The sequence below is a fragment of the Pelophylax lessonae genome (genome assembly GCF_965119305.1).
Source record: "Pelophylax lessonae genome assembly, chromosome: 5".
Taxonomy (NCBI): Eukaryota; Metazoa; Chordata; class Amphibia; order Anura; family Ranidae; genus Pelophylax; species Pelophylax lessonae.
This window is the reverse complement of record NC_138772.1, coordinates 224,496,176-224,523,933: the sequence shown is the minus strand read 5'-3', so window position 1 is coordinate 224,523,933 and position 27,758 is coordinate 224,496,176.

Below are 27,758 nucleotides of genomic sequence, written 5' to 3'. Positions count from 1 at the left end.
GTGCGTTACTGTATATTAAAAATTGTGTGTTATAGAAATAAATTTTCCAACATTCTATTATGGGTTTTCAACCTATTATAGGTTGAAAAAAGACACAAGTCCATCTAATTCAACCAATCGTATATCAGAACTTATTATAGGAATGGTGCAAAACTGAGTTGGTCAATAAGCCCTGGTGTCTGTATAGCCTTACTTGGAGGATTTTTTCTCAAAATCACCCTTCATCCCAAGGGTGTGGGTAAATCCTGTCCAATACAGCCAACAATAGACACTGTAGGTGACATTATACAAAATGTTTTGTGACTGGGCTTTGACATTTTTTATTTTTTTTCATAGATATCAAAAATGGGATTTATATATTTTTTTGTCATAATTTACATTTATTTTTTCCTACAAAAAAAGGTTGGCACTTACACTTAAATAAATACACCACCCCTGTGTTTGGCAATTTGCACAGTGCTGTGGTTTAACAATTCTTCCATCTGGTAGACTTACATTATGATTAATATTGATATATTTACAGTATGAGCAGGTTCCACATTTAAATCTACCTAGAGGCACAGATGTACAAGGAACACCTTTTGTCTTGTACCTGAAAAATGACTTGATAACAGCATATTCTTTAGTGGCCTATTTTTTCTTAAGAAAGTGATACAAGGTCTCTCAACTACAAATTGTTGGACTAATGGGTTCCCCCTGAAAACATACCAGCTTTTTTATTTAACTGAGTAATTCAGTGATTTTTACATTGGGTTTTTGGAAAACCCCCCTGAAAAGGCTATAGATCATATGGCCTAATATTTTGCACATTGGTATGAACATTTTAAGATCTTTCTACTGTATACAAGTTTCCTCTTTCTATCATTTAATTTTCTTGCTTCCCTTTCAAAATCATCATTGATCATACAGTTGCGCCTTGGATGCCAAAAATATTGACTAACAGGGGTCCCTTGTATGAGATGATTTTGGTGGGAATTGTGTGCATATCCTGTTTTCTGAATAACCTAGTTTGTATTGCATTTTCTTAAAACCCTAAAAATCATCATCTTTGTCAAAAGTCATAGTAAGCTTTAAATTGAGGGGATTGATATTTATAATGGAAAGTCTTGCAAACTATCTTTAGGTCATGGCCATGTCAGGAGGATGTTATTAATGTACCTTTGCCATGAATCAATTTGACATAGATACTTTAAAGAGTCCTCCTTAGAAAAAAGTCAACACTCCCATTTCCCCAGGTACAGGTTTGTGTACAATAGGGCACATGTTGTCTCCATTGCCACACCTTACACCTGGGGGTCATGGGAGCCATCAAACATAAAAATATTGTGTGTAAGGATGAATTCCAACAAGTGTAAAATGAAATCATGTATTCATGCAGGTTACAGCTCAGTTTGTTAAATTGTTAGTCCCGCCTTCCGGTTTCAGCGCTCGTGTAGAAAGCAGCGCGGGACTGCAGCTCCGGGCACACCTGCTTAATAAACCACAATCCACGGTCCAAACGAGCCTCCCGACCCAGCGATACACTCTAACTGAGCCTGGGGAACACACAGGATGGATCGCTTTTTACATCATGGCAGTACCTCCGCCCCGCCGCAAATCAAGCCCGCAGCTTCATCTCAGGCTTACTCGGAAGCGGACATGGAGGACGCCGCCCTCCCACCCACGGAAGCTCCCCAAGGTCAGTCACCCTCACCCTTGCCTGACACATAAATAGCCTTCTTGGCACAGGCAGTGGCAGCCCTCCTCTCCCCCACCATTACTGAAGCTGTGGACAAGGCTATTTCACAGGGGATGGCCCAATTGAAAAAGGAGATGGGGGAACATTCACAAAGGCTCACTGACCTTGAGCATAGGGTGTCTGACATGGAGGATGAGCTTCAGGGATCCTTCTCCATGGATCAGCAAGCCAGGCAGACACAACGTTATCTCCTGGACAAACTAGATGATTTGGAGAATCGATCCAGGAGGAACAACCTCCAGATCATAGGACTTCCAGAGTCTTATGGTGCTGACACTTTGATAGACATAGCCATGTCTCGCCTTCCCACGGCCCTGGGGATCAACACCACGTGCATAGTGGAACGAGCTCACCGTCTGGGGGCCCCTTCTAATGAGAGACGTACCCCACGACCTGTCATAGTGCGGTATCTCAATTATATGGACAGACAGAATGTTCTCAAATCATTCCGCAACTCTAAGTCTCTCCTAATTGATGGCCACAAATTGCTGGTTTTCGCCGATTATTTGCAGGAAGTTTCAAGGCGTAGAAAGGCCTTTCAACCGATATGTCAGGCCCTGTACCAAAAGGCCATCAAATTCACACTGGCGTATCCTGCCACATTACGCCTCTCGGATTTGTCAGGGGAACAAAAGTCTTTCACACACTCAGATGACGCCACTCAATTTATCCAACACCATTTTAACATCCAAATGGAACTTACATCAACACCTTCACCCCAACGTCCCCAGGGAGCCAAGGAGCAAAGAAGCCCTAGGAAAGATCTGGCAAAAAAACAACGCACAAACAGCCCCTCATCCCGCTGCAGGCCGCGCTGACCGGGGTTGTCTTGTGTTTGCCTTAACCTACCTATCCTACACAAGGATCCAGCAAATGCTCACTGAGATGCCTACTATCCCTCTTGATGCTTTGTTGGACTACCTATGCTCATACTAACGAAAAGTATGACACGATCTTCACAGGTTTTATAGCTGGTATATCTGCCTGACAGTGTTGTTAGTAATGTACGTTTTTTCTTTTTTTTATTCTTTGGCAGCTGCCACTAACGTTTTTTTCTAGTCATCCACCTGCATAGGATGCTAAGCTTTCATCTCAGATACACAGCCTTGTCATTTTCAGAAGCTTGGCGTTACCTCAGACCTTCAATTGTCTGCATTTCTAAGACATCACTGAGTCGGTTTCCACCGAGTACTCACTGACTGACATGGACTTCAAGCATCACGAAACCGGTAACGCTGTCCGTCCGTATGTGTTTTTACATGAGGAAAAAAGTAAAGTCTACGCCTCATATGGTTACTGTTCCTCAAATTTTTTCCCAAGCCCCTGTTGGGCTGCTACCCTCCTCACCTCTCCAAATGTTAATGCTAGATGTGCTACTACCTGCTTTACACACCAGATGGTATCTATACCTAAAGCTGGCCTTTATTCAACACTATCAGAAACTTTTTAACATTCAACATCGGCTCATGACTCCACCACTCACATATGATCCCACATGAAAATTATTTAATGGAATGTTAAAGGTCTTAGATCACCGAATAAGCGAATGGCTGTCCTCAGGCATTTGAAACGCCTGAGGGTGGACATTGCAATTTTGCAGGAAACACACCTGGAAGCAAAAGATTTCCACCGCATGCAAAAGCTGTGGGTGGGCCAAGTATATGGATCACCCGCGGTAAAAGGCAAATCAGGCATGCTAATCCTAGTACCCAAAAACCATTCTGCCACGATCCAATCTTCACACTTTGATGAGGAGGGCCGCATTGCCATTATACAGTTTACAAATGCACAACATGACTGGGTGCTGGCGGGGATATATTCCCCTAACACACCCTCCACATCGTTCTTTAAAACACTAACACAGAATCTCAATCTAGCACCTTATCTACATCTTCCTCTACTTGTCACGGGCTATTTCAACCAGATTATGCACCCTACAGAAGATAAATCTCATGCCACGGGAAGGCTACCCCCAAAGCACTCTTACCACTCTCCCTTGCTGCTCCACTTTGAGGAGAGCCTACATCTCACGGATGTACGGCGCTTGAACAACCCGGAAGGTTAAGAATATTCTTTCTTTTTGCACCCCTACCACACGCTTACGAGAATAGACTATATATTTTCAAATGATAAAATACTCCCCTGTACAGTCTCACCTAAAATTCATGACATAGCTATATCTGACCATGCCCCCGTTTCGTCCGACCTTACTCTCTTTGCAAAAACCCCACCCCTCAAACAATGGAGGTTCCCCTCTTATCTAGCCAAGGACCCTGAGGTCTCCTCACTCGTCAAGGAAGCCTGGAACTTATGACCAATAATGCCACCCCATCTACCTCTCCCATCCTCCTCTGGCAAGCCGGTAAGGCAGTTCTCAGGGGACTAATTATATCTTACGCGTTTGCTTATAAAAAGAATATCGCTAAAGCCTTTTTAACTGCCAGCACCTCTCTACGGGAGGCACAAGCTAACCTCAACAAATCCAATTCTCCTACCCACAGAGAGATGTGGCTTAACTATGACGGGTGGGCAGAGACCAGGGAGCGTCTTTATAAATCCCATCAAGACTGGAAGTATCACTGCTTTGGAAACAAACCTGGGAAATTATAAGCCTCCCTTTGCAGAGGTCCTTTTATACCCATGCACGTGACCACCCTCAGGGACGCCAATGGGCTGCTAGTGGAATCCCCCACAGAAATCAATCAGGTCTTTGAAGACTTTTACAAAACACTATATAGTCATGAACCCTGTAGTGAGGATGTAGCCTTGCGATGGCTCTCCTCAGTTACATAGTTACATAGTAGGTGAGGTTGAGTAAAGACAATAGTCCATCCAGTTCAACCTGTGTAGGTGTGTGTGGCTGTAATCATCTCACATAGCCCTGAATGTTCTGATCCTTGAGATGTACGTCTAAGAGTCTTTTGAAAGCCACCATACTACCCGCAGAAACCACCTCTTGTGGTTGAGAATTCCACAATCTTGTAGCCCTAACAGTAAAGAACCCCCCACGTTGCCTGAGGTTAAAACGCTTCTCCTCTAATCGCATTGTATGCCCTCGAGTCCTCATGCAATCCCTTCGACTGAACAGCTTTTTTTCTAAGCTGAGATCCCCATTGAGATATTTAAAAAATGCTATCATGTCCCCCCTCAGGCGTCTCTTCTCCAGGGAGAATAAATCAAGCGATTGCAGACGCTCTTCATAATTAAGGTCCTCCAATCCCCTAATTAGTTTAGTTGCCCTTCTCTGGACTCTCTACAGCTCCAACACATCCCTCCTGAGGACTGGCGACCAGAACTGGACAGAATACTCCAGATGCGGTCGGAGCAGAGTTTTATAAAGTGGAAGGATTATAGTCTTATCTCTGGAATACTTACCTTTCTTTATGCATGCTAATATTCTGCCGGCTTTGGCAGCTGCCGCTTGACATTGCATGCTATTGCCTAGTCTATCATCAACCAAGACTCCCAGATCTTTCTCCATTTTTGATTCCCCCAAGGGTTTCCCTCCTAATGTGTAATGTGCTTTTATGTTTCCAGTCCCCAAGTGCAAAACCTTACACTTCTCCATGTTAAACCTCATTTGCCAAGTCGTTGCCCATTTCGTTATTTTGTCCAGGTCATTCTGTAGGATATCCGCTTCATGCTGTGCAGTTATTGCCCTGCCCAATTTTGTGTCATCTGCAAAAACTGATATCGAACTACTGATCCCGTCTTCAATGCTGTTTATGAATAAATTGAACAAGGTTGGTCCCAGGACTGAGCCTGCCACCTCAGACCAGTCTGAGTATGCGCTGTTTATTACCACCCTTTGGACACGCCCTTTTAGCCAGTTCCGTATCCAAGAGCAAACCCTGCTGTCGATACCTGCAGACCTGATTTTATAAATTAAGCGCTTATGGGGAACTGTATCAAACGCCTTAGCGAAATCTAAGTACACCACATACACTGGTCTGCCCCTATCTAGCTCACAGCTCACCTCCTCGTAGAATGTTAGGAGATGGGTTTGACAAGAACGCCCATTTGTAAACCCGTGCAATTGATCTCCCAAAAATTTCCCAAGACCAATTGACCCTTTTAAATGCACCCATCACCTTAGAGGAAGTACAAAACTCTATAAAACAACTGTCACTGGGCAAATCACCCGACCCGGATGGGTACACCCCAGAGTTTTAAAAATTGGCAATAGACTCCGTTACCCCTACCCTGCAATCGGTATTTAATCACATCATATCGGGACAACCTTACCTGCCCACGGGCTACCAAGCCCACATAAAGCTGATTTACAAGAAAGGAAAAGACCCTAAAGACCCCGGCTCATATAGACCTATCTCACTATTAAATGTGGACTCCAAGCTACTCTCCAAAATAGTGGCAGATAGAATGGCATCCATCTTACCCTCCCTCATACATCCAGCCTAATCAGGCTTCACCAAAAGACGATCGGCCACGTCTAACCTTAGGAAGGTTCCGGTAGCGATTGAAATGTCTAAAGCAGATCCGAACAACCACGCAGCAATAATCACCCTTGACGCCGAAAAGGCCTTTGACAATGTCAACATCCAATGGTTAGACAAAGTCCTTGTACACCTGGGATTCTCTGGCCCTTTCCTCCACTTGATCAGGACCATGTATGATTCTCCCGAGGCGCAGGTGGTGATAGCAGGACATATCTCTACATTGTTTAGGTTGTATAAAGGGACACGTCAGGGATGTCCTCTCTCACCCCTGCTGTTCAATCTAGCTTAGGAACCGCTCTCGAGATACATGCTGTTGCATCCTGGGCTTCGGGGCATCAAAGTGGGCCCGGACTAATTATGGACAGCAATGTTCGCGGACAATGTCCTGATCTTTACATCAGACCCCAAACATGACTTACCTATCATACAAGATATTTTTGCCGAATACCGTCTGTGCTCGGGCCTACGCATAAATTTCGCTAAGAGTGAGATTCTTCCCCTAAATTTTACCCATGCCCCTTCCTGGGCCTCCTCATCCACCCTACGCGTCACCACTAACCATATCACATACTTGGGAGTCAAAATAGGACACTTCCCCTCGTCCCTATACCAGCTGAATTTCACCCCGGTCATAAACAAAATGATAGCTGAATTAAAGAATTGGGCAAATCTACCTTTATTCTTCCTTGGCAGATGTCACTTATATAAAAAATGGCCACCTTCCCAAAACTTCTCTACCCTCTCCAAACAATACCACTCCTTCTTAAACACTCAGATATACACCGATTACACAAAGCAGTCTCTAACTTTATTTGGAAGGGAAAACGCTCCAGAACATCTCTTAGCAAGCTTCATATGACCAAATGGGAAGGGGGCCTGGACCTCCCTAACACGCGAATCTACAATATTGTATGCCTCCTGAGGGGTTGTATAGACTGGTTCATAAATCGAGATACACCAATTTCACCCTTGAAACCCATATGGACGCTCCTTATGACCTGGCAGCCCTGCTGTACTGTGGAACTGGGGACTTTCCATCTTCCTTGCGAAACAACCTTTTACTCAAGGATACTGTGATGGCATGGAGGGAGGTGAGAAAGCAATTGGTGGCACCTCAGAGTCTCTTCCGCTACTTACCCATTCAAAATCACCCCATGTTTCCACAGGAGCAGCAGTACTCCGCTTATGGGGAATGGTCACAGCGGGGGGTGAAACAGTTTGCTCAGCTGTTTGACGTTACGACTGGCAGACCTCTGTCATTCACAGTTTTTTCGGACACATATGGTCTTCCCACTAGCCACTACATTTACTTTAGGCAATGTGTAAGCTTTGTGGACTCAGTCTGCCAACCCTCCCAATACCGTTTCCAATCATCTCTTGTGGACTCCTGGTTGCAACAAGGCAAACACAAGATATCCCACTTGTACAAACCCCTCCATGAAGAACTTTTCCGAGGAATCTCAAACAAGATAACGAAACCCTGGAATAGGATTCTTCAAAAAATGTTGTCAGGCTATCTCACTACCCGACAATACATCACAAATGAATTTTGGAGAGAGCAACAGTTTAAAATCCTTCATAGGGCGTATATCCCTCATCTCCGGTGGTCCTCGGACACATTCCATCATTTTTGCACGCGTTGTAACGATCATTACCCCTCTTTACTCCATAAACTTTGGCAATGCCCCACCATATCTTCCTTTTGGGACAAACTCTTGCAATATGTGGCCAGATACACAGGTCTGACGCTCCCAAAAGATATCTATCTTTTACTGTTTGGATACCTAAACTCCACGAGTCTTGGCCTACCAAGACAATCTTGGAAAATACTGATTGGACACAAGCAATGGCTGGTATCCTGCCTCATGATAGCCCGAAGATTAATACTAAAACATTGGATGGACACTCCCCCCCCTCCATCAATGAGTTGACGAAAGATCTACACTTTCTTCGTGCAAAGGAAGCAAAAGGATTTTCCCTAAATCCCCCGAAAAGCAACACACGCTTTGTCCAGAAATGGTCCAGCTTCCCTCCCAGGGATGGGATTCCCACTTGTGAACTGACCTAGACCCTATCTACCAACCCTCTGAACACACTCACCTCTGAAGATGACACTTCTTTCCATATCTCGCCAGGAGACATGCCTGAAACCAAGTGCCATCACAAGTGTCCCTATAAGTGTCTTTAACTTCTAATAACCATGATTAGTAACGCTAAGCTCGGCTTTACCGTATTAGTGTGGTTTACGTACTCTGAATGGTAAAAAATTATGCCGCTGCATCTAGTACCCACTCCACCCTTGACCCTTATTTCTATGCCTCCCTCATGCCATACCACTCCCTCCCCCCCTCTCCCAACCCCCCCACTCCTCTTTCCCATCCATTCTCTTCTTCCTCCTATACTCACTACCTCCTGCTCTACCCTCTGCTCTCCCCGCCTTGTTTCCCATATGTTAAAAGGTTTAATTGCACAAAAGTGTTCTTCTCCAGTGATGCTGCTCAACACAGAGTTCCTCACTATACTTTTCATATTGTTTAAGAACGATAACCTTATAGCTACTGAAATTGTATGCTGATGTCTACTGGTTCGGTTTTTGATTTTGTTGTAAATAAAATGTTCTTAAAAAAAAAAAAAACTTCAATAAAATGTTCTTTAAAAAAAAAAATGGTTAGTCCCAGAGCATGGGAAAGCTGGAATATAGCAGTTCAACACCAATCAATACTACTATAGTTTGAAAGAAAAGCAGAGGAATACACACTGAAACATACTGTAATTAGTTGATGCTAAATGCGAATACAGTGGGGAAAATAATTATTTGATCCCCTGCAGATTTTGTAAGTTTCCCCACTTAAAAAAAATAAAGGGTCTATAATTTTTATCATAAGTGTATTTTAAATGATAGAGACAGAATATCAAACAAAAATCAAGAAAAAAAACATGATACAAATTGAGTTGCATTTCAGTGAGTAAAATAAGTATTTGAGCCCCTACCAATCAACAATAATTCTGGCTCCCACAGGCTGGCTACAGTATTTGCTTATGTGGTACACAGATTAGTCCTGCCAATTAAGGAATGTGCTCCTAACGACAACTCGTTATGTGTATAAAAAACACCTGTCCAGCAAGTAGGATTTAACCCCTTGCCTTTTATATTTACATTATAACACATTCTCCATGAAAGTCTCTAGATGCCTGACCGTAGGCAGGCCGCAGATTAGGGTTAGGTAGGGGTATTTGCCTCCCATCTTGACCCAGCCCCCTCCCCTTTTACTAAACATGATGGTATCTTATTGGATCTCAGTAATATTATATTGTTATACCTCAATCTTACTGTTTGTAGGAATGTACAACTTTTGTTCTATTTTGCTTATACACTTCTAGGCCTTTGGGCCCATGTTTCTTCCATCTACTTTATTTTCTCAATGAAATTGTGGTGGAAAGTAAAGATTGACACAATGATAGGAGATAGTCTCCATGCATTGGAAACTGCGTGGTCATTTCTGATGTATGTTACCACTTTGTCGTAATGTTACATTTTAAATTTTGCTATGTTTTTACACCTGTATTTGTACCATACTCAAATTTTCAATAAAATGTTATTGAAACAAAAAACAAAAAAAAAAAAGACACCCGTCCACAGAATCTCTTTTTTCCATTCAAACCCACCATCATGGGCAGGCCCAAAGAGCTGTCAAAGAACGTCAGGGACAAGATTGTAGACCTCCACAAGGCTGAAATGAGCTATAAGACCATCAGCAAGAAGCTTGGTGAGAAGAAGACAACTGTTAGACCAACTAATCGCAAATGGAAGAAATACAAAGAAACTATCAACATAAATGCAAATTATGCTCTAGGGGAGGAACCTGTGGGGAAATCCAGGATGGAGAAGGATTTGGGGGTTCTAAAAGAAGATAGACTAAGTAGCAGCATGCAATGTCAAGCTGCCGCTGTCAAAGCCGGCATAATATTACCATGCATAGGGAAAGGTATATACTCCAGAGACAAAGCTATAATCCTGCCACTTTATAAAACCCTGGTCCGGCCACACCTGCAGTATTCTGTACAGTTCTGGTCGCCAATCCTCAGAAGGGATGTGCTGGAACTGGAGAGAGTCCAAAGAAGGGCAACTAGACGGGGAGACACCTGACAGGGGACATGATAGCGTTTTACAAATACCTCAATGACGATCCCAGCATAGGAAAAAACAATTTAGTTTCAAGGAGTGCAAGAGGACACGTGACCACACAATAAGATTAGAGTAGAGGCGCTTTAACCTTAAGCTGCGTAAGGGGTTCTTCACTGTAAGGGCAGTGAGAATGTGGAACTCTCTTCCACAATTGGTTGTAGCTGCGGGGAGTATGGCTACTTTTAATGGACGTGCATCTCACAGATCACAACATTCAGGGTTATGGGAAATGATCAGGCCACTGACACACACACACACACACACCTGTACAAATTAAACTGGATGGACTGATGTCTTTATTCAACCTCAACTTCTATGTACCTATCAATCGCCCTCAGTCTGGAGCTCCATGGAGTGTTTTACCTCATGAGGTAAGAATGACCATGTGAAAAGTGAGGGATCAGCCCAGAACTATACGGGAGGAGCTTGTGAATGATCTCAAGGCAGTTGGGACCACAGTCACCAAACAAACCATTGGTGACACAATATTCCACTATGGATTGAAATGCAGAGCTCGCAAGGTCCCCCTCCTCAAGAAGGCACATGTAAAGGCCCGTCTGAAGTTTGCCAATGAACATCAAAATGATTGGGAGAAAGTTCTGTGGTTAGATGAGACTAAAATTGAGCTGTTTGGCATTAACTTGACTCACTGTGTTTGGAGGAAAAAAAAATGCTAACTATGACCCTAAGAATGCACCCCTACAGTCAAGAACAGAGGTGGAAAGATTATGCTTTGGTGCTCATTCTCTCATAAAGATACAGGCCAACTTTGCTGCATTGAGGGGCCAATGGACGGGGCCATATATTGTAAAAACTTGGATGAGAACCTTCTTCTCAACCAGAACACTGAGATGAGTCGTGGATGGGTCTTCCAGCATGACAATGACCCAAAACATACCACCAAGGCAACAAAGGAGTGGCTCAAGAAGAAGCACATTAGGGTCAGGGAGTGGCCTAGCCAGTCTCCAGACCTTAATCCTATAAAAAAATGTGTGAAGGAAGCTGAAAATTCGAGTTGCCAAGCAACATCCAAGAAACCTTAAGAATTTAGAGAAGATCTGTAAAGAAGAGTAGATCAAAATCCCTCCTGAGATGTGTGCAAACCTGGTAACTAACTATAAGAAAAGTTTTACCTCTGTGTTTTCCAACAAGAGTTTCCCCACCAAGTACCAAGTCATGTTTTGTCTGGGGATCAAATACTTATTTTACTCACTAAAATGCAACTCAATTTATAACAAGTGTAATCATGTGTTTTTTCTGGATTTGTTGTTGATATTCTATCTCTATCATTTAAAATACACCTATGATAAAAATGATAGACCCTTCATTTCTTTGTAAGTGGGCAAACTTGCAAAATCTGCAGGGGATCAAATAATTATTTTCCCCACTGTAAGTGTAAATCCTCAATTTTGCAAAAACACTTAAGTGATAATGTTTTCTTTAAAGGGCAATTGTGCAGTTCAACAATAGTAGAAACAAATCAATCTGTAATAAACCAACAGCAATTAGATAAAATATCCCATAAGAATTCACGTATGTGCAAAAATAAATATTAAATTTAATGTGCAGTTAAATAGTGAAAAAATTCCATCTGCAAATCATAAATGAATCAAAAATGTAGAATGTTAGTGTAACCAATGGCAAACATATTTATGTCCAGCCAGAAGACTTTTATGTTACTACTGACAAAAAGTTCACACATGCTTCTCTTGATCCCTTTGATGTGAATCACTATTCCTCCTCTAGCTTACACCCTTCAGATCAAAATGTTCCAAACCAATACATCAAGGAGGAAAATAAATTAAAGCTCTATAGTGTAAAACTGTGATTTTTATTCAATACGACACAATATAAAACAAAATTAAAAATATTTACATTTATAGGTGCTGGGCACAAAACTGCTGACATGCCCATTATCCTGCTACTTTCTCATTCCTGAGAATGTACAGCATATGGTATGATGTCACTAGATCTGTCTGATATGTTTAGTCATTATGGACTTTCTCAGAAATAGCTGCATATGACCTTTTTGTTAGTATTAACACTTTAATAAAATCCGGTGAGTTTACTCACATGAAGATTTGAATGTTGATGGATCATTATAGTACATTGGGACACAGATTACAGCACAGGATAGATCCTGTTTGAACAGAGGGATATTTTACACCTTAGACTATACAATTGCATTTTAAAACAAAATTGTCACTTAAGTTTTTCACACTGTGATAACATGAGGATAGTTTAACTCAAATGTAGCGCCCACCAGTGAGTTGTCCATGCCAGATATGACTTTTAAGGACTTGTTTGCCCACTTTTATTGAAAATGCAAAGGAAATTTTCACATCAGTCAGTATCCCTCTCAGGGAGTTTCCACTTCAATACAAAATTCACAATATTCAGCATCCTGGCTCTTTGGCAGCCCTGCTGCTTAGGCCTCGTGCCATGATCCTACTGACAATCTAACACAAAATCCCAGTGCCCATGCACAAAAGCTGTACCTCTGTCTGTTCTCTGTCTCTTTCCTGCAGCTCCCTGTTACTCTGTCTCTCAGGCTCGGGCCTCTGTCTGTCCTGTCCCAGACAGCACTTATCAGACATGCACACCTCTCTAGCTGCTCCCCTGCAACCACACACGGACTTCTCCGGAGGGTAGAGCCTAGAATCATAGTTCTGATTATTTTAGGGACCCAGCACACACCTGCACCATCAATGTACAGGTTGTCTCCAAAACTTGTTCCAGATTGCCTTTCTACACCATGACCATTCTTCACACTGCCACAACAATATATTTTATTATTTATTGTTTTTTATTAATGATAGAGCAGTGCTTCGTGTATATATTTACTTTTGGTATCAGTTTTTGATTCAGCACAACAGGTTACATTATTATTAGTTCAGTACAGAGTATTTTGTGCAAAATATAACTAATACATCACTACCTCTTATTTCCCATTTTATTCTATTGCTTTAATAGTTCTACACCTGTGTGTTATCTTATGACAAGGGAATAAAAACTACATCAGGTGCAGTGAAAAATCCCCAAAAATATGATACCTAAAACAAGAGATAGGCAAGAATAGAAGCCAAGTAACATTTGGCAAACTCTACTATACCAAAGATTTTACAGTAGATCCATATTGTTAAAAAAAAACCACATATACTGTATGCCCCCACCTTAAAACCACATCTGTCATTTAAAGGCCAAGGATACTCACACACACACACACACACACCAATAAACAAACTAATGCTAAATGTAAATGATTAACTACTTCTGGACTGGAAGGATTTGCCCCCTTAATGACCAGGCCATATTTTGCGATTCAGCACTGCCTTAACTTAACGGACTTTTGCGCAGTCGTGCGACTCTGTACCTAAATAAAATTTATGTCCTTTTTTTCCCCTCAAATAAAGCTTTCTTTTGGTGGTATTTGATCACCTGTGTGATTTTTATTTTTTGAGCTATAAACAAAAAAATAGCGACAATTCTGAAAAAAAAAAAAAACTATATTTTTCACATTCTGCTATATAACATTCCCCCCCCCAAAAAATTTAAAAATCAAAATTTTTTAACATTTTAAGACAATTTGTTTTCTGCTACATATTTTTGGTAAAAAAAAATTGCAATAAGCATATTTTGATTGGTTTGGGCAAAACTTATCGCGTCGACTAACTACGGAAAAGTAGTCCTTTTTATTGTTTTTTTTCTTGTTTACTAGTAATGGCAGCGATTTTATGCAGGACTGCGACACTGTGACGGACAGATCAGGCCCCTGACTGACATTTTTTACACTTTTGGGGGGACCAGTGACATTACTACAGTAATCAGTGCTAAAAATATGCACTGTTACTGTAATAATGACACTGGCAGGGAAGGGGTTAACACTGTGGGTAATCAAGGGGTTAAATGTGTACCGAGGGTCGTGTTTCTAACTGTGGGAGGGGGGGCATAACTTGTGAAATGATCACAGAGACCTGTGTTCCTATATATAAGGATCACAGGAGCTCTGTGATCATTCCAGGTAGAAGAACGGTCAGCTTTGTTTACAACAGCTGACCGTTCTTCTTTCTCAGTGGGTAATGAGCGCGGGTGTCAGGCGGCAATCGGAGCTGCCTGCCCCTTGCATCAGCTTCCCCACTGACGAGCTACGGCGGTTCGCCCAGGAGCGGCTACCTGCCGCAGTATAACTGCGGCAGGACGGTCGTTAAGAGGTTAAATAATTCAGATACTAGGTAGGAAAAATGTCTTCCTCTCAGCTTCTATAAATGCCACATCCAGGATGATATTCTAAGCAGATCATTTCAGCATATCATTCCCAGACAAAAATCATTTTTTCACACAGGGTCCTTCTAGGTTTTGCTTTTCAAACAACTTTCATAAATTATTTGCATCTAGGTTGTAAATCTAGAATTCCCTATGAGAGATCTGTATCTTTGTATAAATTAATAACTTGTGTCCACAATTTTATGCATATGTTAACTTTTCAATACAAGCATATTTATCTTCATCCTAAACATCCAACCAGAATATTTCCACTTAAGAAAATCTTACTCCAGTATGCCTTACATAATGTGGCACATATTTTTAGAAAACAAGCCTAAAGAAGGCTCATGTACAGTACGCACAGGGCCGGTTTTAGATAAAGTGTGGCCCTGGGCAAACCTAAAAGTGGGGCCCCAAATTTTTTTATATTCTACCAAAAAATATAGGCGCATTTTATCAAATTTAGCCAAATAAAACATACAACTACATGAAAATATGCTTTAATTAAATAACATTAAATAGAATAAATAAGAAATCAAGTGAGCTTTGCACACCTTCACAAATCAGATCACCCTAATTCCTGCACCTTCACGCCTCAGACCACCCCAATTTCTGCACCTTCACACCTCAGACCACCCCAATTGCTGCACCTTCACACCTCAGATCACCCCAATTTCTGCACCTTCACACCTCAGACCACCCCAATTTCTGCACCTTCACGCCTCAGACCACCCCAATTGCTGCACCTTCACACCTCAAACCACCCCAATTCCTGCACCTTCACACCTCAGGCCACCCCAATTCCTGCACCTTCACACCTCAGATCAGCCCCTGGTAGGCTGGCACTGGCAGCAAATATTTTATTCAAATCAGGATTTCTTCAGCAAATAGGCTGGCATCAGAGTCAGACAATTACCAAAACCAATATCATCATGACACATGATCAAAAAATGAGGAAAAATAAGGATTTCTTCTGCAAATAGCCTGGCAGTGACATCATCAGATCAGACAAGGCACTGGCAGGCATTGTACTAGACTAGTACTATGCCTGGCTGCCAGTGCGAGGCCAGCCTATTTGCAGAAGAAATCCTGATTTGAATTAAATTGTTGCTGCCAGTGCCAGTATATTTGCAGAAGAAATCCTGATTTCTTTGAATAAAATTGTTGCTGCCAGTGCCAGCCCAGCCTATCTGCAAAATAAATCCCTAAGTAGAAGTCACTCCTCTCTCCAGTCCTCCACTTACCTTGGGTGTGCTGTGCGGTGTGGCTGCAGAGTGTTCCCGCTGGACATAGTACAGGAGATGGTCAGAGACTGCAAACATGATACAAGAGATGGTCAGAGACTACGGACCTGATACAAGAGATGGTCAGAGACTGAGGACATGATACAGGAGATGGTCAGAGACTGAGGACATGATACAGGAGATGGTCAGAGACTGAGGACATGATACAGGAGATGGTCAGAGACTGAGGACATGATACAGGAGATGGTCAGAGACTGAGGACATGATACAGGAGATGGTCAGAGACTGAGGGCAGGATACAGGAGATGGTCAGAGACTGAGGGCAGGATACAGGAGATGGTCAGAGACTGAGGGCAGGATACAGGAGATGGTCAGAGACTGAGGGCATGGTACAGGAGATGGTCAGAGACTGAGGACATGATACAGGAGATGGTCAGAGACTGAGGACATGATACAGGAGATGGTCAGAGACTGAGGGCATGATACAGGAGATGGTCAGAGACTGAGGGCATGATACAGGAGATGGTCAGAGACTACAGACATGATACAGTAGATGGTCAGAGAGTGCAGACGTGATACAGTAGATGGTCAGAGACTGCAGACGTGATACAGTAGATGGTCAGAGACTGCAGACGTGATACAAGAGCTGGTCAGAGACTGCAGACATGATACAGTAGATGGTCAGAGAGTGCAGACGTGATACAGTAGATGGTCAGAGACTGCAGACATGATACAAGAGATGGTCAGAGACTACAGACATGATACAGTAGATGGTCAGAGAGTGCAGACGTGATACAGTAGATGGTCAGAGACTGCAGACGTGATACAAGCGATGGTCAGAGACTGCAGACATAGTACAGGAGATGGTCCAGAGACTGCGGATGTGATACAAGAGAAGGTCAGAGACTGCAGACATGATAGAAGATAGAAGGACACTAGGGGGGCTGGAGAGCACAGGGAAAGCAGATAGCACTGGAGGAGCTGAAGGGCAAGGGGGGGGGGGGAACTGGAGAGAATTAAGGGGGGGTTTGGAAAGCATTGCAGGGTAGTTGGAAGGCGCAGGGTGTGGATAGCACTGGGGGGGGTGGTGGGCAGGGAAAACCAGGGGGATGGAAAGCATGGGGGGGACTGGAAATCACTTAGGGGGGAGCCAAGGAGCACAGGGGGGTGGAGAGCACTGGGGGAGCCAGAGAGCATAGGGGGAGATGAAAAGCACTGTGGGGACTTGAAGAGCACGGGGGGGCTAAAGAGTACAGGGGGTTTAAGAGCACTGGGGGAGGGGGGCTACGATCACTGGGGAGGGGGGCTACGATCACTGGGGGGGGCTACGATCACTGGGGGGGGGGCTAAGATCACGGGGAGGGGCTAAGATCACTGGGGAGGGGGGCTACGATCACTGGGGAGGGGGGCTACGATCACTGGGGGGGGGCTAAGAACACAACACTGGGGAGGGGCTAAGATCACTGGGGAGGGGGGCTACGATCACTGGGGAGGGGGGCTACGATCACTGGGGAGGGGGGCTACGATCACTGGGGGGGGGGCTAAGATCATGGGGAGGGGCTAAGATCACTGGGGAGGGGGGCTAAGATCACTGGGGAGGGGGGCTACGATCACTGGGGAGGGGGGCTACGATCACTGGGGGGGCTAAGAACACAACACTGGGGAGGGGCTACGATCACTGGGGAGGGGGGCTACGATCACTGGGGAGGGGGGCTACGATCACTGGGGGGGGCTAAGAACACAACACTGGGGAGGGGCTAAGATCACTGGGGGGGCAGTAAAAGAAGTTGAATAGGAGGGGGATGGGACAGCTCAGCTGCATATAGAGAAATTGATATTTCCATATCCCTCCTGCAGCCACAGAATGCCTGCAGAAGGGAGGAGAAGAATCCATCCATCCATCCAGCGGCATAAGGAGACATCAAATCCTCTCTATATGCAGCCGAGCCGAGCCATCCCACCCCCCTCCTATTCAGCACAGGCTGCAGTGGCAGTCACTTACCTTCTCTCCCCGCAGCTGCCCCCCGCGAGCAGCCCGAAGTCGGGCTGAAGGAGCTCCCATCTGCAGCGGCTTCAGTGATCATCGGCGGCCGCGCGGGAAGGAACACACAGACACACACTGACTACTTGACTTCCGGACCGGCTCCGCAGCCAATCATCCTTCTGCTCAGGGGGGGGTGTGACCCACACCCCCCCTGAACAGAAGGCTGATTGGCCGCGGAGCCGGTGTAGCTGGCAAGTACACCGGCCGGCGGCCGCCCACAGTGAGGGAATGTCTTCTAGTGTCTGTGAGTGAATCTGATGACTCTGAGCGCCGCGGCCCACCGGGACACTGCCCGGTCTGCCCGGTCCGGCCCTGGCTGACAGTGACACGGGGCCCCTGGACATTCGGGGCCCTGGGCATTTGCCCAGTTTGCCCCCCCCCTAACGCCGGCCCTGGGGGCCCCTGGACATTCGGGGCCCTGGGCATTTGCCCAGTTTGCCCCCCCCTAACGCTGGCCCTGAGTACGCACAACTTTTTAAAAATCATTGAGTTCCTGTAATGCATACAAGGCATTACCTGCTCCTTCATACAACACCATTACCTGAGACTGAGCTACCAATTCAAAAAGGACACACAATAATTCCTCTTCTCTGAAAGCACCATCTTCTGTTGTCAAGTGGCTATGGTAACATGGGTCTTCAAACTGCGAAATCCATATTTCTCCTTGAAAAGGGAAAAGGGGAGTGATCCTCTAGAATACCAACATCATATAGTAAAGAGGACTACAGGTCCTCAAGAGAATCATCAGGAAGGAATCCATCAGTAAATTAATAAACAGCTTTATTGAAAATGCAAAAATTATCTGTATAAAAAATGTGAGTACCCCTCCAACATAAAAAAAGAATAAAATTACAATGTTGTCATACCAGACAGACAGCAGCTGCAGACACTCATTACCCATACATCAGAAATTCACCTGAACTAGAATATGATCAATTGTGGCACTGATGTAAAAAACTACAAATGTTGGGGATTAGTTCAAGGCTGACTGTGGTAGTTCTGTACCAGTGGATTATCAGTCTGGAGCCAGAGAGCTAGATGTGGCAACAAATAGTCTAGAATAAACCAGGTATGAATAAATAGAATAGCCCGCTGTGACAGGATCTGTTAGTTGCTGGTGATGTTGTTCCCCTCTATTTGTGTTTTTGAACATGTTTTTATGGGCTTTCTGAAATAAAGGTGATTTTACTGGACGTGCGGCCAACCAAGCTTCATTTTTGCTCATTGGAATCTGTGATGGACAAGGCCAGCACCTGGTCTGTATGTTAGTGGAGGTGGAGATGGGAGACTAACCTAGAGCGGTGTTTACACACATCTAGGAACTGTCAGTTGTTTATATATGTAAGAGAAGCTATGAGTAGAGTTGAGCGAACACCTGGATGTCCTGGTTCGGCGGGTTCGGCCGAACTTGAAAAAAAAGTCCGGGTTCGTGACCCGAACTTAACCCGAACTTTACCCTGATCCCGAACCCCATTGAAGTCAATAGTGACCCGAACTTTTGAGCACTAAAATGGCTCTAAAAAAAAAAAAAGGAAAGGGCTAGAGGGCTGCAAGTGGCAGCAAAATCCTTTTAAGAGCATGGCAAGTGCTCTGCAAACAAATGTGGATAGGGAAATAACTTAAAATAACATAAAAAACATAAAAATTAATCATCTTGATCTAGGAGTAGGAGGTTGAGGTGGCGGTGTAGGTGGAAGCGGTGGTGGAGGAGGACGAGGTAGCCAGCACTGGTTTTTGTTTTTAATTTTAAATTTCTTTTTAAATTCGGGTACACCCCAAAAGAGTGAGAAAGATCAAAAATATAACAATGGCTGGGTAAGGCCGGTATACATGTCTATTCTGCACAAGGTACGGAGAAGTCCTGTGGGATCCATGCCTGGTTCATTTTAATGAACGTGAGCTTGTCCACATTGGTTCTGGACAGGCGGCTGCGCTTGTCTGTGATAACGCCCCCAGCCGTGCTAAATACACGTTCAGGTAATACACTGGCTGCAGGGCAGGCCAGCACCTCCAAGGTATAAAGGGCAAGCTCAGGCCATGTGCCCAATTTGGAGACCCAGAAGTTGAAGGGGCAGACCCGTCATTCAGTACGTGTATAGTACGTAAGGAACGGTAAGGAACTGTATATGGTATATGGTAAGGAACGGTGATGGCGGGGGGGGGCTTTTTTCCCCCTTCTGGGTTGAGTCTGGCCTTGGAAAAGGTATGTGTCCCTGGTTGTGGGCCGGGCTCTCCCAAAGCTGTCTAAGTTCTGAGGCCTTCTGGTAGGGACGGGGCTGCACTGGTCTTGCCTGGGATGGGGATTCTGAAAAGCCTGTGGTGTATGTGCCCCTGGAGTGGCAGTCCAGGGGTGCCATAATTCACAGTGGATGGCAACATTATGAGTATGGCACCAAGGACATTGCACTTCCTACACACTTTTTTCACAACTGTCTCTAGGGCCGGGCCTTTTTGTCAGGAGTCGGGACCAGAGGAATTTTTTATTCCTGGCCGAAGGACCTGCCATAGTATTGCAACGTGGCACTAACCTTGCACTACTTCTTCACTAACCCTTTCCCCACTTTTATGTGTTGTGTGTCTCACGTTTTGTGTTTTTTATTGTGGCGGTACACTTTAGGTCCTTGAGCCTGTCCCTGAAAGTCTTGGGAGGAGGTGGATATGGCCTTCTGGCTTAGTTCGCCCTCTCTCATGGGTTCTCTCTTCGGGAGAGCCCCACCTAGTACGTGGGGTGGTCTGTTTGAGAAGACCTCCTAAAGAACAGGGCTGCCTGGTTTCGGCCAGGTTAGCCAGTGTAAGTACCCCAGTCCCTGTCAAGAGCCTTGCGCCCCGGGGGATTAGGGTCAAGGACCATGTGTACACCCTGTGCACTTTTTGTGTTTCACTTTTTTGGTGTGCACTTTTTTATGCACCCACCTGGGTGATAGTCTGAGTGTGTTCACACACCACGGGCTTAAAAAAAAAAAAAAAAAAAAACAGCTGGTGGCTAGGGATGATCGAACTTTTGAAAAGTTCGGTTCGACCAGAACTCCTGAACTTCCCGAAAGTTCGGGTCCGGATTTCAGAACCCTATTGAAATCAATGGGACCTGAACTTTGGTAATCAAAAAACACAATTTTGAAGCCCTAAAACCAAATAAATGCCCCTAAAAAGTGCCTAGGGTTCTGGGTCATGCCCCAGGGACTATTAATCACACAAAAAAGTTCTTAAAAATTGTCGTTTTTGATAGAGAGACAATTATTGAAAAAATTATTGGAAAAAAAAAAAAAAGATTTCTTTGGATTTAGTGTCTGGGGGGTCTAAAAAGTGTACATGTGAAGTTTCAGCTCTGTAGCATGTCCAGAACCAGAAAAAGAGATAATTTTTCTTAGAATTTTTATTAGCGCAGGGATGTGGCTCTGCTCCTATCACACCTATATGTGTGTATGTGTATATATACATATATATGTGTGTGTGTATATATACTCCTATACAGAAGTTCAGATATTATGCCTGCCTCCAAAGACGCCCAAAAAATGCCCAACAAAAACACCTGCAACAACACACCTGGGCGTTTTTGTTGCAGGCGTTTATTGGGCATTTTTTGGGCGTCTTTGGAGGCAGGCATAACATCTGAACTTCTGTATAGGGGTATATATACACACACACATATATATGTGTATATACACATACACACATATAGGTGTGAAAGTAGCGGAACCCCATCCATGCGCTAATGAAATTATTTGCAGGGATGTGGCTCCGCTCCTATCACACCTATATGTGTGTATGTGTATATATACATATATGTGTGTGTGTATATATACCCCTATACAGAAGTTCAGATGTTATGCCTGCCTCCAAAGACGCCCAAAAATGCCCAAAAAAACGCCTGCAACAACACACCTGAGCGTTTTTGTTGCAGGCGTTTTTTTAGCCTTTGAGGTGGGGTTGATTTCCTAAAAGGAATTTGATTTTTTGAAGGTCCGTGAATATAATATACCAGCCTTCTACATCATTCCAAAACTCCATAAAACTCTAAATAACCCTGCTGGCAGGCTGATTGTCTCTGCCATGGGGGCCCCCTAGAAAGGGCAGGTAAGTTTACCAATGCCCTAATAAAGAAACTCATTGGGGGATCTGCCCTTTTTTTTACAGAAAACCAGTGATGTTATTCGTAAGCTTGCAGACCAGACTGTCCCCGCAAGGGCCCTGCTCTTTAGGATCGACGTTGAGTCATTATATACGTTCTATACATTGATCCAACATGAGTGGGGCTTAAGGAGGGTCTCTCATTTCCTTGGACTTTAGGTTTCCCAATTTGGGAGCCCACAATGAGTTTATTGTTGAAACACTAGATTTCATGCTCAAACATAATTGTTTCCAATTTTTGGGAAACAATCAACAACTCCAGGGCACCTCTATGGGGGCCCCTTTTTTGCCTGTTTACACCTGGGACTTTGGGAGGAGGAGGTGGTGTATCGATCCTCTCTGTACCTCAGCCATAGTTTACTGCCTGATGATTTTGGGAGGAGGGGGCACCAGAGAGCAACTATCTACATTTTTAGATGAACTTAACCCCAATGATAGGAATATCACGTTAACTTCTTCGTTTAACGAGAATTAAAAATCTTTCCTTGACCTGTTTATCATGGTACGGGAAAATAGATTGAATACTAAGATATTTCGCAAACAAACAGCGGCAAACACGCTACTCAAGGCAAGTAACCATCACCCTCATTCCCTGGTTCGTGGGATCCTGGTTGGGCAGTTTCTGAGAATTATGCAAAACTGCTCAGGGGAGGAGGATTTTCAGACTGAGGCAATGGATCTGTATCATAAATTCAGAGAGAAGGGATAATCACATGGCTGCATTAGGAAAGCTAAGAAAAGAGCAATTGACCGTAACCGACAGGACTTACTGCTGCCCAAAAAGTATTGCAAACAAAACCAGGATACAACTACCCCAACTAGAATCATTACTTGTTATGGTCCCCAATGGGATCAGGTTAAATTTGTGCTTAGCCAACATTGGCATCATGTACTCGCATGTTCCCCTATATTGGGGGATATTTCGGGTCCTTGTGTACCCATGGTACCCCATTGTGCTAAAAATGTTTGCAATGCCCTTTTTTACTCTGAATACTGCAGAACACCTAAGGCCTGGCTAACTGACCTTCCAACTTTGCATGGCATGTACTCATGTGGCAGATGTTCCATGTGTAAATTTGTAGATAGGACTGACAGGTTTGCTAGCTCAGACAACGACAAACAGTATAGAATATGCCAACGTATTAATTGTTCGAGTACATGATAACGTGTCCTTCTGGCAAAGCGTATGTTGGTAAAACCAAACGGCAACCCGGTCTGGCAAACATCTTCAGAGTATCAGAAAAAATAATGACAAACGCCCATTTGCCATCCACTTCAATGTCAGGGTGGCAATCCCAGTGAGATGCAGGTAAAAGGCATCTATTGTTTGAACCTCCCCCTAAGAAAAGGTGATTTTGATCCAGAAAGAAAAAATGTGGATATTTAGATTGGGAACTTTGCACCCAAAGGGGTAAATACCTAATGTAATCTGGCAGCCTTTTTGGAACCTTAATTGATTTAAATTCAATGCTCTATACACACATACATATACATAAAATAATACCATGTGATTTGATACTCCCTTTGGTTAATGATTTTTACTAGATTTAGGTATCTGTTATCATATTTTCCTATTAATATATCTTCTCCTCTTTCTAGCTGTTGTTCTTAGCCTCTTCCTTTTTCTACCATTGGTGTTTGAGTGTTGTCCTTGCCTCCCTGTATTGTCTTTACTATACTTTTTTTTTTCCATGAAGGTGATGAATTTATCCAAATGTGTACTTAATGAACACCATATCACCAGGGTTTTTCTTTATATTGTGATCAATGTTAATGGAGGAGTGTGTGCTGAGGACCTCTAGCTGTAGAAGTGGGTGTGTCGCTGATTATTTTTAAAGTGTGTCCCTTTAACAATACCTAAACATTAATATATAAAGTCACTAGATATAGTATAGTAATTCCAATATAAGATCAGAGCACTGAGACAGGCAGGGAGAAAATGACGGGAGGCTGTTGATCAGCTGCAGAGGGAGAGAGCAGCTTATCAGCTGCCGGGCCAACTGGTAAATTGTGTGAGGTCAATACAGGGGGAGCACGTGTGAGACCACCGGTACACTGTGAGATCTGGATAATAATTAGAATTATCGTTTTTCAGTACATGTCACTTTTTTGTAGGACTTATTTTCAGATTTAACATTGTTTTTTGTCACTTTATTGACATGGCAGTTGTCACTTTCTATTTTCTATTTTCTGTAAAATTACTCGTAAGTATATATAAATTTTGTTTGGATTGATTGCACAGCTTGTATGAATAGAGTAAGCATAAACTTGTTTGTATAGCTTTTGAAAATGTATGAATTTAAATTATATATTGGAAACACTATACTATATTTAGTCACTTTATATATTTATGTTTAGGTGTTGTTAAAGGGATGCATTTTAAAAATAAGTAGTGCCACACCCACTTTCACCAAATACGTTTTTTATTCCCAGTGGGGGCAGCAGCTCAGTATTTTTTTTTTTTTTCACCCCATAGACTGGTCTGTAGTGTGGAATATATTTTCTTATTTTACTCTAGCGGTAGAAACTTATTAGTGCAAGCATTTGGTTACTCTATAAAAGGCACCTTGGCTAAGCCCCTCCTTGCTCTGAAGAAGCTTGCGTGATGAGCGAAACATGTCAGCGTGATGTCATCACGTTTGTGACATCCAACCCTTGACCAGACCATGCAGACACTAGAGATGTATAGAACTGTTCGCCGGCGAACAGTTCCCGGCGAACTTAGCATGTTCGCGTTCGCCGCTGCCGGCGAACATATGCGATGTTCGGTCCGCCCCCCATAAGACATCATTGAGGCAAACTTTGACCCTGAACTTTACAGTCAGCAGACACATTTCCAGCCAATCAGCATACCTCCCTCCCACACCCTCCCACCTCCTATAAATAAGCAAGGGCAGCATCCATCTTAGATCATTCTGAAGCAGTGTGTGTAGTGAGAGTAGGGAGAGAGCTGATGCTGCTGCTGCTGCTGCTGCTGTTAAGCTAGGGACAGTTAGTCAGTGTTCCTGGTCTTGCAGTGTTCTTGGTCCACTACTGCTGTAATATCAGCACCCCAAAAAGCCCTTCTAAGGGCTGGTATTTGTGTTTTTTTTTTTTTATATATATATATATATATATATACCTAGCGTCCCCAAAAGCCCTTTTAAGGGCTGGTAATTGAGTTGTTTCTTCTTATATATATATATATATATCTATATCTATCTAGTGTCCCCAAAAGCCCTTTTAAGGGCTGGTAATTGAGGATTTTTTTTATTTATATATATACATATATATATATATATAGTGTCCCCAAAAGCCCTTTTAAGGGCTGGTAAGGTAATAGAGTTTTTTCTTTATATATATATATATCTATATATATCTATTGTACACTGCAGTTGCCTGCCCGCTGTGTGTGAGAGGCCACAGACCTACCACAGACTGTACTGTGTGCACACCACACTCATTTCGGGTGGCAGAAGCACAGTACCTTGCATTTTAAAAAATATATTTTTTTTTCCTCTGTCATAATTGCAGTGAGTGCTGTGTCAGGTCCACAGAGTGCACTGTACCCACTGCAGTGCACTGCCCACCACTGATATATATACGGTGGCACAGCATCTTGTTGCAATAAATTGAAAAAAAAAATATTTTTTATTATTGCAGTTGCCTGGGCTGCCAGTTACTGTCAGGTCCACAGAGTGTACTGTGCCCACTGCAGTGCCACTGTGTGCCCACCCACCACTGATATATAAGGTGGCACAGCAGCTTGCAAAGTAAAAAAAAATATATATATTTTTTAATTGCAGTTGCCTGGGTGCCAGTGACTGCTGTCAGGTCCACAGAGAGTGTACTGTGCCACTGCCCACCCACCACTGATATATAAGGTGGCACAGCAGCTTGCAAAGTAAAATAAAATATATTTTTTTAAAATTGCAGTTGCCTGGGTGCCAGTGGCTGCTGTCAGGTCCACAGAGAGTGTACTGTGCCACTGCCCACCCACCACTGATATATAAGGTGGCACAGCAGCTTGCAAAGTAAAATAAAATATATATTTTTTAAAATTGCAGTTGCCTGGGTGCCAGTGACTGCTGTCAGGTCCACAGAGAGTGTACTGTGCCACTGCCCACCCACCACTGATATATAAGGTGGCACAGCAGCTTGCAAAGTAAAAAAAAATATATATTTTTTTAAATTGCAGTTGCCTGGGTGCCAGTGACTGCTGTCAGGTCCACAGAGAGTGTACTGTGCCACTGCCCACCCACCACTGATATATAAGGTGGCACAGCAGCTTGCAAAGTAAAATAAAATATATATTTTTTAAAATTGCAGTTGCCTGGGTGCCAGTGACTGCTGTCAGGTCCACAGAGAGTGTACTGTGCCACTGCCCACCCACCACTGATATATAAGGTGGCACAGCAGCTTGCAAAGTAAAAAAAAATATATATTTTTTTAAATTGCAGTTGCCTGGGTGCCAGTGACTGCTGTCAGGTCCACAGAGAGTGTACTGTGCCACTGCCCACCCACCACTGATATATAAAGTGGCACAGCAGCTTGCAAAGTAAAAAAATATATATATATTTTTTAAATTGCAGTTGCCTGGGTGCCAGTGACTGCTGTCAGGTCCACAGAGAGTGTACTGTGCCACTGCCCACCCACCACTGATATATATGCCTGCAAGAGAAAAAGCCAGCCGCAGAGAAGCCGTATTCCTGAAAATATAAGAAAAATGCTGTTTTTTAGGGGTTCTGGACATGCTACAGAGCTGAAACTTGACAGGTACACTTTTTAGACCCCCCAGACACTAAATACAAAAAATGACATGCCTGCCTAAAAAAATGCCCGCTAAATGCCTGCAAGAAAAAAAGCCAGCCGCAGAGAAGCCGTATTCCTGAAAATATAAGAAAAATGCTGTTTTTTAGGGGTTCTGGACATGCTACAGAGCTGAAACTTGACAGGTACACTTTTTAGACCCCCCAGACACTAAATACAAAAAATGACATGCCTGCCTAAAAAAATGCCCGCTAAATGCCTGCAAGAGAAAAAGCCAGCCGCAGAGAAGCCGTATTCCTGAAAATATAAGAAAAATGCTGTTTTTTAGGGGTTCTGGACATGCTACAGAGCTGAAACTTGACAGGTACACTTTTTAGACCCCCCAGACACTAAATACAAAAAATGACATGCCTGCCTAAAAAAATGCCCGCTAAATGCCTGCAAGAGAAAAAGCCAGCCGCAGAGAAGCCGTATTCCTGAAAATATAAGAAAAATGCTGTTTTTTAGGGGTTCTGGACATGCTACAGAGCTGAAACTTGACAGGTACACTTTTTAGACCCCCCAGACACTAAATACAAAAAATGACATGCCTGCCTAAAAAAATGCCCGATAAATGCCTGCAAGAGAAAAAGCCAGCCGCAGAGAAGCCGTATTACTGAAAATATAATAAAAATGCTGTTTTTTAGGGGTTCTGGACATGCTACAGAGCTGAAACTTGACAGGTACACTTTTTAGACCCCCCAGACACTAAATACAAAAAATGACATGCCTGCCTAAAAAAATGCCCGCTAAATGCCTGCAAGAGAAAAAGCCAGCCGCAGAGAAGCCATATTCCTGAAAATATAAGAAAAATGCTGTTTTTTAGGGGTTCTGGACATGCTACAGAGCTGAAACTTGACAGGTACACTTTTTAGACCCCCCAGACACTAAATACAAAAAATGACATGCC